Genomic DNA, 9,990 nt, shown 5'->3' on the forward strand with positions numbered 1-9,990 from the left:
ATCATTTTCTAGATCACTGACGAGAGTTGAAAATTAACACATTTCAATGACATTCACCTGTAACGCCTGCGGCTCGTCCGGGATTTGAACCCGGGACCTCTCGCACCCAAAGCGAGAATCATACCCCTAGACCAACGAGCCACAATGTGATGGCTCAGGGGGAAAAAATAAACATCCAACTGAGGCTAAATCTCCACAGGAGAAAGGCGTTAGACAGTGAGGCCGACAAAGAATTGGTGAGGAAGCACAAAAGGGCTCGTCCGGGATTTGAACCCGGGACCTCTCGCACCCAAAGCGAGAATCATACCCCTAGACCAACGAGCCGCTGAGCGCACCCCTGGGTCTTGTTTTGTCAGGACCCCTTGCAGGCCTGAGCAAGTAAAAAATCTGGTCCAAAATTGGCTCTTTTCCTTCAATGCTAACAAAAGAGTTTCGTCTTTGTTTGTTTCATTAAGCGTCGATTCTTGCAGTAAAGTCTGGCGTTTGTTTCGAAAGAAGGGCTCGTCCGGGAGTTGAACCGGGACCTCTCGCACCCGGGCGAGAATCATACCCCTAGACCAACGAGCCTCGGCCAAGGGTACCTTTTATTCAGTGCCTTTCTTCACAACAAATATTTAGAGTGGTCTGCAGGTAAGACCAATCTTTCAGCTTGGTTCCACTGCGCATCAACATTTCCTAAAAAAGTCCTGGGTAACGAACTGCAGCAGTTCACCGGTGGCAGCTAGCAGCAAAAGGTGCAAAGTTTCACAGAACAGAGGGATCATCCGGGATTTGAACCGGGACATCTCACACCCTAAGCGAGAATCATACCCCTAGACCAAAGAGCCTGGGGCAAGGGTACCTTTTATTCAGTGCCTTTCTTCACAACAAATATTTAGAGTGGTCTGCAGGTAAGACAATCTTTCAGCTTGGTTCTACTGCGCATCAACATTTCCTAAAGTAAGTCCTGGGTAACGAACTGCAGCAGTTCACCGGTGGCAGCTAGCAGCAAAAGTTGCAGAGTTTCACAGAACAGAGGGCTCGTCCGGGATTTGAACCCGGGACCTCTCGCACCCTAAGCGAGAATCATACCCCTAGACCAACGAGCCTGGGCCAAGAGTGCTTTTTATTCAGTGCCTATCTTCACAACAAATATTTAGAGTGGTCTGCAGGTAAGACCAATCTTTAAGCTTGGTTCCACTGCACATCAACATTTCCTAAAGTAAGTCCTGGGTAACAAACTGCAGCAGTTCACCGGTGGCAGCTAGCAGCAAAAGTTGCAGAGTTTCACAGAACAGAGGGCTCGTCCGGGATTTGAACCCGGGACCTCTCGCACCCTAAGCGAGAATCATACCCCTAGACCAACGAGCCGCTGCGCGCAAATGCTTTTGTCGAAATGCTTGTGCAGCAATATTTAACTGAAAGGAAAGGGAGGTCGGGTGGTGTTGAGTTGCAGAAAAGCTGCCGGCTACATGCTGTACAGCAAAGGAGAGACAGTGCTGACACAAACACATGATACTGACAGAAAGTTGCGTGGGAAAGGTCTCGTCCGGGATTTGAACCAGGGACCTCTCGCACCCTAAGCGAGAATCATACCCCTAGACCAACGAGCCACGCTGCTCAAACGCTTATGTCGAGCCTTCTGTGCAGCAATATTTAGCTGAAAGGAAAGGGAGGTGTGGTGGTGTTTAGTTGCAGAAAAGCTGCCGGCTATATGCTGTACAGCAAAGGTAAGACAGTGCTGACACAAGCACCTGATAATGACAAATAGTTGCGTGGGGAAGGGCTTGTCTGGGATTTGAACCCGGACCTCTCGCACCCTAAGCGAGAATCATTCCCTAGACCAACAAGCCTTGACTGGCTATGAATTTAGCTGAAAAAACAACAACATCATTTTCTAGATCACTGACGAGAGTTGAAAATTAACACATTTCAATGACATTCACCTGTAACGCCTGCGGGCTCGTCCGGGATTTGAACCCGGGACCTCTCGCACCCAAAGCGAGAATCATACCCCTAGACCAACGAGCCACAATGTGATGGCTCAGGGGGAAAAAATAAACATCCAACTGAGGCTAAATCTCCACAGGAGAAAGGCGTTAGACAGTGAGGCCGACAAAAGAATTGGTGAGGAAGCACAAAAGGGCTCGTCCGGGATTTGAACCCGGGACCTCTCGCACCCAAAGCGAGAATCATACCCCTAGACCAACGAGCCGCTGAGCGCACCCCTGGGTCTTGTTTTGTCAGGACCCCTTGCAGGCCTGAGCAAGTAAAAAATCTGGTCCAAAATTGGCTCTTTTCCTTCAATGCTAACAAAAGAGTTTCGCTTTGTTTGTTTCGTTAGTTAAGCGTCGATTCTTGCAGTAAAGTCTGGCGTTTGTTTCGAAAGAAGGGCTCGTCCGGGAGTTGAACCCCAGGACCTCTCGCACCCGAAGCGAGAATCATACCCCTAGACCAACGAGCCTCGGCCAAGGGTACCTTTTATTCAGTGCCTTTCTTCACAACAAATATTTAGAGTGGTCTGCAGGTAAGACCAATCTTTCAGCTTGGTTCCACTGCGCATCAACATTTCCTAAAAAAAGTCCTGGGTAACGAACTGCAGCAGTTCACCGGTGGCAGCTAGCAGCAAAAGGTGCAAAGTTTCACAGAACAGAGGGATCATCCGGGATTTGAACCCGGGACATCTCACACCCGAAGCGAGAATCATACCCCTAGACCAAAGAGCCTGGGGCAAGGGTACCTTTTATTCAGTGCCTTTCTTCACAACAAATATTTAGAGTGGTCTGCAGGTAAGACAATCTTTCAGCTTGGTTCTACTGCGCATCAACATTTCCTAAAGTAAGTCCTGGGTAACGAACTGCAGCAGTTCACCGGTGGCAGCTAGCAGCAAAAGTTGCAGAGTTTCACAGAACAGAGGGCTCGTCCGGGATTTGAACCCGGGACCTCTCGCACCCTAAGCGAGAATCATACCCCTAGACCAACGAGCCTGGGCCAAGAGTGCTTTTTATTCAGTGCCTATCTTCACAACAAATATTTAGAGTGGTCTGCAGGTAAGACCAATCTTTAAGCTTGGTTCCACTGCACATCAACATTTCCTAAAGTAAGTCCTGGGTAACAAACTGCAGCAGTTCACCGGTGGCAGCTAGCAGCAAAAGTTGCAGAGTTTCACAGAACAGAGGGCTCGTCCGGGATTTGAACCCGGGACCTCTCGCACCCTAAGCGAGAATCATACCCCTAGACCAACGAGCCACGCTGCGCAAATGCTTTTGTCGAGCGTTTTGTGCAGCAATATTTAACTGAAAGGAAAGGCAGGTCGAGTGGTGTTGAGTTGAAGAAAAGCTGCCGGCTACATGCTGTACAGCAAAGGTAAGACAGTGCTGACACAAGCACCTGATAATGACAAATAGTTGCGTGGGAAAGGTCTCGTCCGGGATTTGAACCAGGGACCTCTCGCACCCTAAGCGAGAATCATACCCCTAGACCAACGAGCCACGCTGCTCAAACGCTTATGTCGAGCCTTCTGTGCAGCAATATTTAGCTGAAAGGAAAGGGAGGTGTGGTGGTGTTTAGTTGCAGAAAAGCTGCCGGCTATATGCTGTACAGCAAAGGTAAGACAGTGCTGACACAAGCACCTGATAATGACAAATAGTTGCGTGGGGAAGGGCTTGTCTGGGATTTGAACCCGGACCTCTCGCACCCTAAGCGAGAATCATTCCCTAGACCAACAAGCCTTGACTGGCTATGAATTTAGCTGAAAAAACAACAACATCATTTTCTAGATCACTGACGAGAGTTGAAAATTAACACATTTCAATGACATTCACCTGTAACGCCTGCGGGCTCGTCCGGGATTTGAACCCGGGACCTCTCGCACCCAAAGCGAGAATCATACCCCTAGACCAACGAGCCACAATGTGATGGCTCAGGGGAAAAAATAAACATCCAACTGAGGCTAAATCTCCACAGGAGAAAGGCGTTAGACAGTGAGGCCGACAAAGAATTGGTGAGGAAGCACAAAAGGGCTCGTCCGGGATTTGAACCCGGGACCTCTCGCACCCAAAGCGAGAATCATACCCCTAGACCAACGAGCAGCGCTGAGCCCCCTGGGTCTTGTTTTGTCAGGACCCCTTGCAGGCCTGAGCAAGTAAAAAATCTGGTCCAAAATTGGCTCTTTTCCTTCAATGCTAACAAAAGAGTTTCGTCTTTGTTTGTTTCGTTAGCGTCGATTCTTGCAGTAAAGTCTGGCGTTTGTTTCGGAAAGAAGGGCTCGTCCGGGAGTTGAACCCGGGACCTCTCGCACCCGAAGCGAGAATCATACCCCTAGACCAACGAGCCTCGGCCAAGGGTACCTTTTATTCAGTGCCTTTCTTCACAACAAATATTTAGAGTGGTCTGCAGGTAAGACCAATCTTTCAGCTTGGTTCCACTGCGCATCAACATTTCCTAAAAAAGTCCTGGGTAACGAACTGCAGCAGTTCACCGGTGGCAGCTAGCAGCAAAAGGTGCAAAGTTTCACAGAACAGAGGGATCATCCGGGATTTGAACCCGGGACATCTCACACCCGAAGCGAGAATCATACCCCTAGACCAAAGAGCCTGGGGCAAGGGTACCTTTTATTCAGTGCCTTTCTTCACAACAAATATTTAGAGTGGTCTGCAGGTAAGACAATCTTTCAGCTTGGTTCTACTGCGCATCAACATTTCCTAAAGTAAGTCCTGGGTAACGAACTGCAGCAGTTCACCGGTGGCAGCTAGCAGCAAAAGTTGCAGAGTTTCACAGAACAGAGGGCTCGTCCGGGATTTGAACCCGGGACCTCTCGCACCCTAAGCGAGAATCATACCCCTAGACCAACGAGCCTGGGCCAAGAGTACTTTTTATTCAGTGCCTATCTTCACAACAAATATTTAGAGTGGTCTGCAGGTAAGACCAATCTTTAAGCTTGGTTCCACTGCACATCAACATTTCCTAAAGTAAGTCCTGGGTAACAAACTGCAGCAGTTCACCGGTGGCAGCTAGCAGCAAAAGTTGCAGAGTTTCACAGAACAGAGGGCTCGTCCGGGATTTGAACCGGACCTCTCGCACCCTAAGCAATCCCTAGACCATTATTCACCCCTAGACCAACGAGCCAATCGAAATCATACCCCTAGACCAACTGAAAGCCACGTCGGGTGGTGTTGAGTTGCAAAAAAAGCTGCTTTGCTGTCAGCAAAGCCTTTTGTGCAGCAATATTTAACTGAAAGGAAAGGCAGGTCATACCCCTAGACCAACGTGGTGTTGAGTTGAAGAAAAAAGGGAGGTGTGGTGGTGTTTAGCTGCAGGCTGCTATATGCTGTACAGCAAAGGTAAGACAGTGCTGACACAAGCACCTGATAATGACAAATAGTTGCGTGGGGAAGGGCTTGTCTGGGATTTGAACCCGGACCTCTCGCACCCTAAGCGAGAATCATTCCCTAGACCAACAAGCCTTGACTGGCTATGAATTTAGCTGAAAAAACAACAACATCATTTTCTAGATCACTGATGAGAGTTGAAAATTAACACATTTCAATGACATTCACCTGTAACGCCTGCGGGCTCGTCCGGGATTTGAACCCGGGACCTCTCGCACCCAAAGCGAGAATCATACCCCTAGACCAACGAGCCACAATGTGATGGCTCAGGGGGAAAAAATAAACATCCAACTGAGGCTAAATCTCCACAGGAGAAAGGCGTTAGACAGTGAGGCCGACAAAGAATTGGTGAGGAAGCACAAAAGGGCTCGTCCGGGATTTGAACCCGGGACCTCTCGCACCCAAAGCGAGAATCATACCCCTAGACCAACGAGCCGCTGAGCGCACCCCTGGGTCTTGTTTTGTCAGGACCCCTTGCAGGCCTGAGCAAGTAAAAAATCTGGTCCAAAATTGGCTCTTTTCCTTCAATGCTAACAAAAGAGTTTCGTCTTTGTTTGTTTCGTTAGCGTCGATTCTTGCAGTAAAGTCTGGCGTTTGTTTCGGAAAGAAGGGCTCGTCCGGGAGTTGAACCCAGGACCTCTCGCACCCGAAGCGAGAATCATACCCCTAGACCAACGAGCCTGGGCCAAGGGTACCTTTTATTCAGTGCCTTTCTTCACAACAAATATTTAGAGTGGTCTGCAGGTAAGACCAATCTTTCAGCTTGGTTCCACTGCACATCAACATTTCCTAAATTAAGTCCTGGGTAACGAACTGCAGCAGTTCACCGGTGGCAGCTAGCAGCAAAAGTTGCAAAGTTTCACAGAACAGAGGGATCATCCGGGATTTGAACCCGGACATCTCACACCCGAAGCGAGAATCATACCCCTAGACCAAAGAGCCTGGGGCAAGGGTACCTTTTATTCAGTGCCTTTCTTCACAACAAATATTTAGAGTGGTCTGCAGGTAAGACAATCTTTCAGCTTGGTTCTACTGCGATCAACATTTCCTAAAGTAAGTCCTGGGTAACGAACTGCAGCAGTTCACCGGTGGCAGCTAGCAGCAAAAGTTGCAGAGTTTCACAGAACAGAGGGCTCGTCCCGATTTGAACCGGGACCTCTCGCACCCTAAGCGAGAATCATACCCCTAGACCAACGAGCCTGGGCCAAGAGTACTTTTTTTTGATTCAGTGCCTATCTTCACAACAAATATTTAGAGTGGTCTGCAGGTAAGACCAATCTTTAAGCTTGGTTCCACTGCACATCAACATTTCCTAAAGTAAGTCCTGGGTAACAAACTGCAGCAGTTCACCGGTGGCAGCTAGCAGCAAAAGTTGCAGAGTTTCACAGAACAGAGGGCTCGTCCGGGATTTGAACCCGGGACCTCTCGCACCCTAAGCGAGAATCATACCCCTAGACCAACGAGCCACGCCAAGCAAATGCTTTTGTCGAAAAGTTTTTTGTGCAGCAATATTTAACTGAAAGGAAAGGGAGGTCGGGTGGTGTTGAGTTGCAGAAAAGCTGCCGGCTACATGCTGTACAGCAAAGGAGAGACAGTGCTGACACAAACACATGATACTGACAGAAAGTTACATGGGGAAAGGTCTCGTCCGGGATTTGAACCAGGGACCTCTCGCACCCTAAGCGAGAATCATACCCTAGACCAACGAGCCACGCTGCTCAAACGCTTATGTCGAGCCTTCTGTGCAGCAATATTTAGCTGAAAGGAAAGGGAGGTGTGGTGGTGTTTAGTTGCAGAAAAGCTGCCGGCTATATGCTGTACAGCAAAGGTAAGACAGTGCTGACACAAGCACCTGATAATGACAAATAGTTATGTGGGGAAGGGCTTGTCTGGGATTTGAACCCGACCTCTCGCACCCTAAGCGAGAATCATTCCCTAGACCAACAAGCCTTGACTGGCTATGAATTTAGCTGAAAAAAACAACAACATCATTTTCTAGATCACTGACGAGAGTTGAAAATTAACACATTTCAATGACATTCACCTGTAACGCCTGCGGGCTCGTCCGGGATTTGAACCCGGGACCTCTCGCACCCAAAGCGAGAATCATACCCCTAGACCAACGAGCCGCAATGTGATGGCTCAGGGGAAAAAATAAACATCCAACTGAGGCTAAATCTCCACAGGAGAAAGGCGTTAGACAGTGAGGCCGACAAAGAATTGGTGAGGAAGCACAAAAGGGCTCGTCCGGGATTTGAACCCGGGACCTCTCGCACCCAAAGCGAGAATCATACCCCTAGACCAACGAGCCGCTGAGCTCACCCTGGGTCTTGTTTTGTCAGGACCCCTTGCAGGCCTGAGCAAGTAAAAAATCTGGTCCAAAATTGGCTCTTTTCCTTCAATGCTAACAAAAGAGTTTCGCCTTTGTTTGTTTCAGTTAGCGTCGATTCTTGCAGTAAAGTCTGGCGCTTTGTTTCGGAAAGAAGGGCTCGTCCGGGAGTTGAACCCAGGACCTCTCGCACCCGAAGCGAGAATCATACCCCTAGACCAACGAGCCTCGGCCAAGGGTACCTTTTATTCAGTGCCTTTCTTCACAACAAATATTTAGAGTGGTCTGCAGGTAAGACCAATCTTTCAGCTTGGTTCCACTGCGCATCAACATTTCCTAAAAAAAGTCCTGGGTAACGAACTGCAGCAGTTCACCGGTGGCAGCTAGCAGCAAAAGGTGCAAAGTTTCACAGAACAGAGGGATCATCCGGGATTTGAACCCGGGACATCTCACACCCTAAGCGAGAATCATACCCCTAGACCAAAGAGCCTGGGGCAAGGGTACCTTTTATTCAGTGCCTTTCTTCACAACAAATATTTAGAGTGGTCTGCAGGTAAGACAATCTTTCAGCTTGGTTCTACTGCGCATCAACATTTCCTAAAGTAAGTCCTGGGTAACAAACTGCAGCAGTTCACCGGTGGCAGCTAGCAGCAAAAGTTGCAGAGTTTCACAGAACAGAGGGCTCGTCCGGGATTTGAACCCGGGACCTCTCGCACCCTAAGCGAGAATCATACCCCTAGACCAACGAGCCTGGGCCAAGAGTACTTTTTATTCAGTGCCTATCTTCACAACAAATATTTAGAGTGGTCTGCAGGTAAGACCAATCTTTAAGCTTGGTTCCACTGCACATCAACATTTTCTAAAGTAAGTCCTGGGTAACAAACTGCAGCAGTTCACCGGTGGCAGCTAGCAGCAAAAGTTGCAGAGTTTCACAGAACAGAGGGCTCGTCCGGGATTTGAACCCGGGACCTCTCGCACCCTAAGCGAGAATCATACCCTAGACCAACGAGCCACGCCAAGCAAATGCTTTTGTCGAGCGTTTTGTGCAGCAATATTTAACTGAAAGGAAAGGGAGGTCGGGTGGTGTTGAGTTGCAGAAAAGCTGCCGGCTACATGCTGTACAGCAAAGGAGAGACAGTGCTGACACAAACACATGATACTGACAGAAAGTTGCGTGGGAAAGGTCTCGTCCGGGATTTGAACCAGGGACCTCTCGCACCCTAAGCGAGAATCATACCCCTAGACCAACGAGCCACGCTGCTCAAACGCTTATGTCGAGCCTTCTGTGCAGCAATATTTAGCTGAAAGGAAAGGGAGGTGTGGTGGTGTTTAGTTGCAGAAAAGCTGCCGGCTATATGCTGTACAGCAAAGGTAAGACAGTGCTGACACAAGCACCTGATAATGACAAATAGTTGCGTGGGGAAGGGCTTGTCTGGGATTTGAACCCGGACCTCTCGCACCCTAAGCGAGAATCATTCCCTAGACCAACAAGCCTTGACTGGCTATGAATTTAGCTGAAAAAACAACAACATCATTTTCTAGATCACTGATGAGAGTTGAAAATTAACACATTTCAATGAAATTCACCTGTAACGCCTGCGGGCTCGTCCGGGATTTGAACCCGGGACCTCTCGCACCCAAAGCGAGAATCATACCCCTAGACCAACGAGCCACAATGTGATGGCTCAGGGGGAAAAAATAAACATCCAACTGAGGCTAAATCTCCACAGGAGAAAGGCGTTAGACAGTGAGGCCGACAAAGAATTGGTGAGGAAGCACAAAAGGGCTCGTCCGGGATTTGAACCCGGGACCTCTCGCACCCAAAGCGAGAATCATACCCCCTAGACCAACGAGCCGCTGAGTCACCCCCTGGGTCTTGTTTTGTCAGGACCCTTTGCAGGCCTGAGCAAGTAAAAAAAATCTGGTCCAAAATTGGCTTTTTCCTTCAATGCTAACAAAAGAGTTTCGCCTTTGTTTGTTTCTTAGCGTCGATTCTTGCAGTAAAGTCTGGCGCTTGTTTCGAAAGAAGGGCTCGTCCGGGAGTTGAACCCGGACCTCTCTGCACCCGGGCGAGAATCATACCCCTAGACCAACGAGCCTCGCCAAGGGTACCTTTTATTCAGTGCCTTTCTTCACAACAAATATTTAGAGTGGTCTGCAGGTAAGACCAATCTTTTCAGCTTGGTTCCACTGCGCATCAACATTTCCTAAAAAAAAGTCCTGGGTAATCTAACTGCAGCAGTTCACCGGTGGCAGCTAGCAGCAAAAGGTGCAAAGTTTCACAGAACAGAG

The 9,990-nt window shown here is 48.8% G+C and overlaps 24 non-coding genes across 24 annotated transcripts; all 24 read right to left on the minus strand.

Annotated features, from left to right (window-relative positions):
• Positions 1–69: 69 nt before the first annotated feature.
• trnap-ugg lies at positions 70–141 on the minus strand. The gene has a single exon. It is a non-coding gene; the product is annotated as a tRNA-Pro (tRNA).
• A 111-nt stretch (positions 142–252) lies between these two features.
• On the minus strand, positions 253–324 carry trnap-ugg. Its single transcript has one exon. It is a non-coding gene; the product is annotated as a tRNA-Pro (tRNA).
• A 692-nt stretch (positions 325–1,016) lies between these two features.
• On the minus strand, positions 1,017–1,088 carry trnap-agg. The gene has a single exon. It is a non-coding gene; the product is annotated as a tRNA-Pro (tRNA).
• Positions 1,089–1,278: 190 nt separating this feature from the next.
• On the minus strand, positions 1,279–1,350 carry trnap-agg. The gene has a single exon. It is a non-coding gene; the product is annotated as a tRNA-Pro (tRNA).
• Positions 1,351–1,938: 588 nt separating this feature from the next.
• trnap-ugg lies at positions 1,939–2,010 on the minus strand. The gene has a single exon. It is a non-coding gene; the product is annotated as a tRNA-Pro (tRNA).
• A 112-nt stretch (positions 2,011–2,122) lies between these two features.
• trnap-ugg lies at positions 2,123–2,194 on the minus strand. The gene has a single exon. It is a non-coding gene; the product is annotated as a tRNA-Pro (tRNA).
• Positions 2,195–2,370: 176 nt separating this feature from the next.
• trnap-cgg lies at positions 2,371–2,443 on the minus strand. The gene has a single exon. It is a non-coding gene; the product is annotated as a tRNA-Pro (tRNA).
• Positions 2,444–2,894: 451 nt separating this feature from the next.
• trnap-agg lies at positions 2,895–2,966 on the minus strand. Its single transcript has one exon. It is a non-coding gene; the product is annotated as a tRNA-Pro (tRNA).
• Positions 2,967–3,156: 190 nt separating this feature from the next.
• On the minus strand, positions 3,157–3,228 carry trnap-agg. The gene has a single exon. It is a non-coding gene; the product is annotated as a tRNA-Pro (tRNA).
• Positions 3,229–3,816: 588 nt separating this feature from the next.
• On the minus strand, positions 3,817–3,888 carry trnap-ugg. The gene has a single exon. It is a non-coding gene; the product is annotated as a tRNA-Pro (tRNA).
• Positions 3,889–3,998: 110 nt separating this feature from the next.
• Positions 3,999–4,070, minus strand: trnap-ugg. Its single transcript has one exon. It is a non-coding gene; the product is annotated as a tRNA-Pro (tRNA).
• A 172-nt stretch (positions 4,071–4,242) lies between these two features.
• On the minus strand, positions 4,243–4,314 carry trnap-cgg. The gene has a single exon. It is a non-coding gene; the product is annotated as a tRNA-Pro (tRNA).
• A 450-nt stretch (positions 4,315–4,764) lies between these two features.
• Positions 4,765–4,836, minus strand: trnap-agg. The gene has a single exon. It is a non-coding gene; the product is annotated as a tRNA-Pro (tRNA).
• A 714-nt stretch (positions 4,837–5,550) lies between these two features.
• On the minus strand, positions 5,551–5,622 carry trnap-ugg. Its single transcript has one exon. It is a non-coding gene; the product is annotated as a tRNA-Pro (tRNA).
• Positions 5,623–5,733: 111 nt separating this feature from the next.
• Positions 5,734–5,805, minus strand: trnap-ugg. The gene has a single exon. It is a non-coding gene; the product is annotated as a tRNA-Pro (tRNA).
• A 173-nt stretch (positions 5,806–5,978) lies between these two features.
• trnap-cgg lies at positions 5,979–6,050 on the minus strand. Its single transcript has one exon. It is a non-coding gene; the product is annotated as a tRNA-Pro (tRNA).
• Positions 6,051–6,763: 713 nt separating this feature from the next.
• trnap-agg lies at positions 6,764–6,835 on the minus strand. The gene has a single exon. It is a non-coding gene; the product is annotated as a tRNA-Pro (tRNA).
• Positions 6,836–7,426: 591 nt separating this feature from the next.
• Positions 7,427–7,498, minus strand: trnap-ugg. Its single transcript has one exon. It is a non-coding gene; the product is annotated as a tRNA-Pro (tRNA).
• Positions 7,499–7,608: 110 nt separating this feature from the next.
• Positions 7,609–7,680, minus strand: trnap-ugg. Its single transcript has one exon. It is a non-coding gene; the product is annotated as a tRNA-Pro (tRNA).
• A 174-nt stretch (positions 7,681–7,854) lies between these two features.
• trnap-cgg lies at positions 7,855–7,926 on the minus strand. Its single transcript has one exon. It is a non-coding gene; the product is annotated as a tRNA-Pro (tRNA).
• A 451-nt stretch (positions 7,927–8,377) lies between these two features.
• Positions 8,378–8,449, minus strand: trnap-agg. The gene has a single exon. It is a non-coding gene; the product is annotated as a tRNA-Pro (tRNA).
• A 190-nt stretch (positions 8,450–8,639) lies between these two features.
• trnap-agg lies at positions 8,640–8,710 on the minus strand. The gene has a single exon. It is a non-coding gene; the product is annotated as a tRNA-Pro (tRNA).
• A 588-nt stretch (positions 8,711–9,298) lies between these two features.
• On the minus strand, positions 9,299–9,370 carry trnap-ugg. Its single transcript has one exon. It is a non-coding gene; the product is annotated as a tRNA-Pro (tRNA).
• Positions 9,371–9,481: 111 nt separating this feature from the next.
• Positions 9,482–9,554, minus strand: trnap-ugg. Its single transcript has one exon. It is a non-coding gene; the product is annotated as a tRNA-Pro (tRNA).
• Between the last annotated feature and the right edge of the window lie 436 nt (positions 9,555–9,990).

Source organism: Alosa alosa, chromosome 5 (genome assembly GCF_017589495.1).
Source record: "Alosa alosa isolate M-15738 ecotype Scorff River chromosome 5, AALO_Geno_1.1, whole genome shotgun sequence".
NCBI classification, from domain to species: Eukaryota; Metazoa; Chordata; class Actinopteri; order Clupeiformes; family Clupeidae; genus Alosa; species Alosa alosa.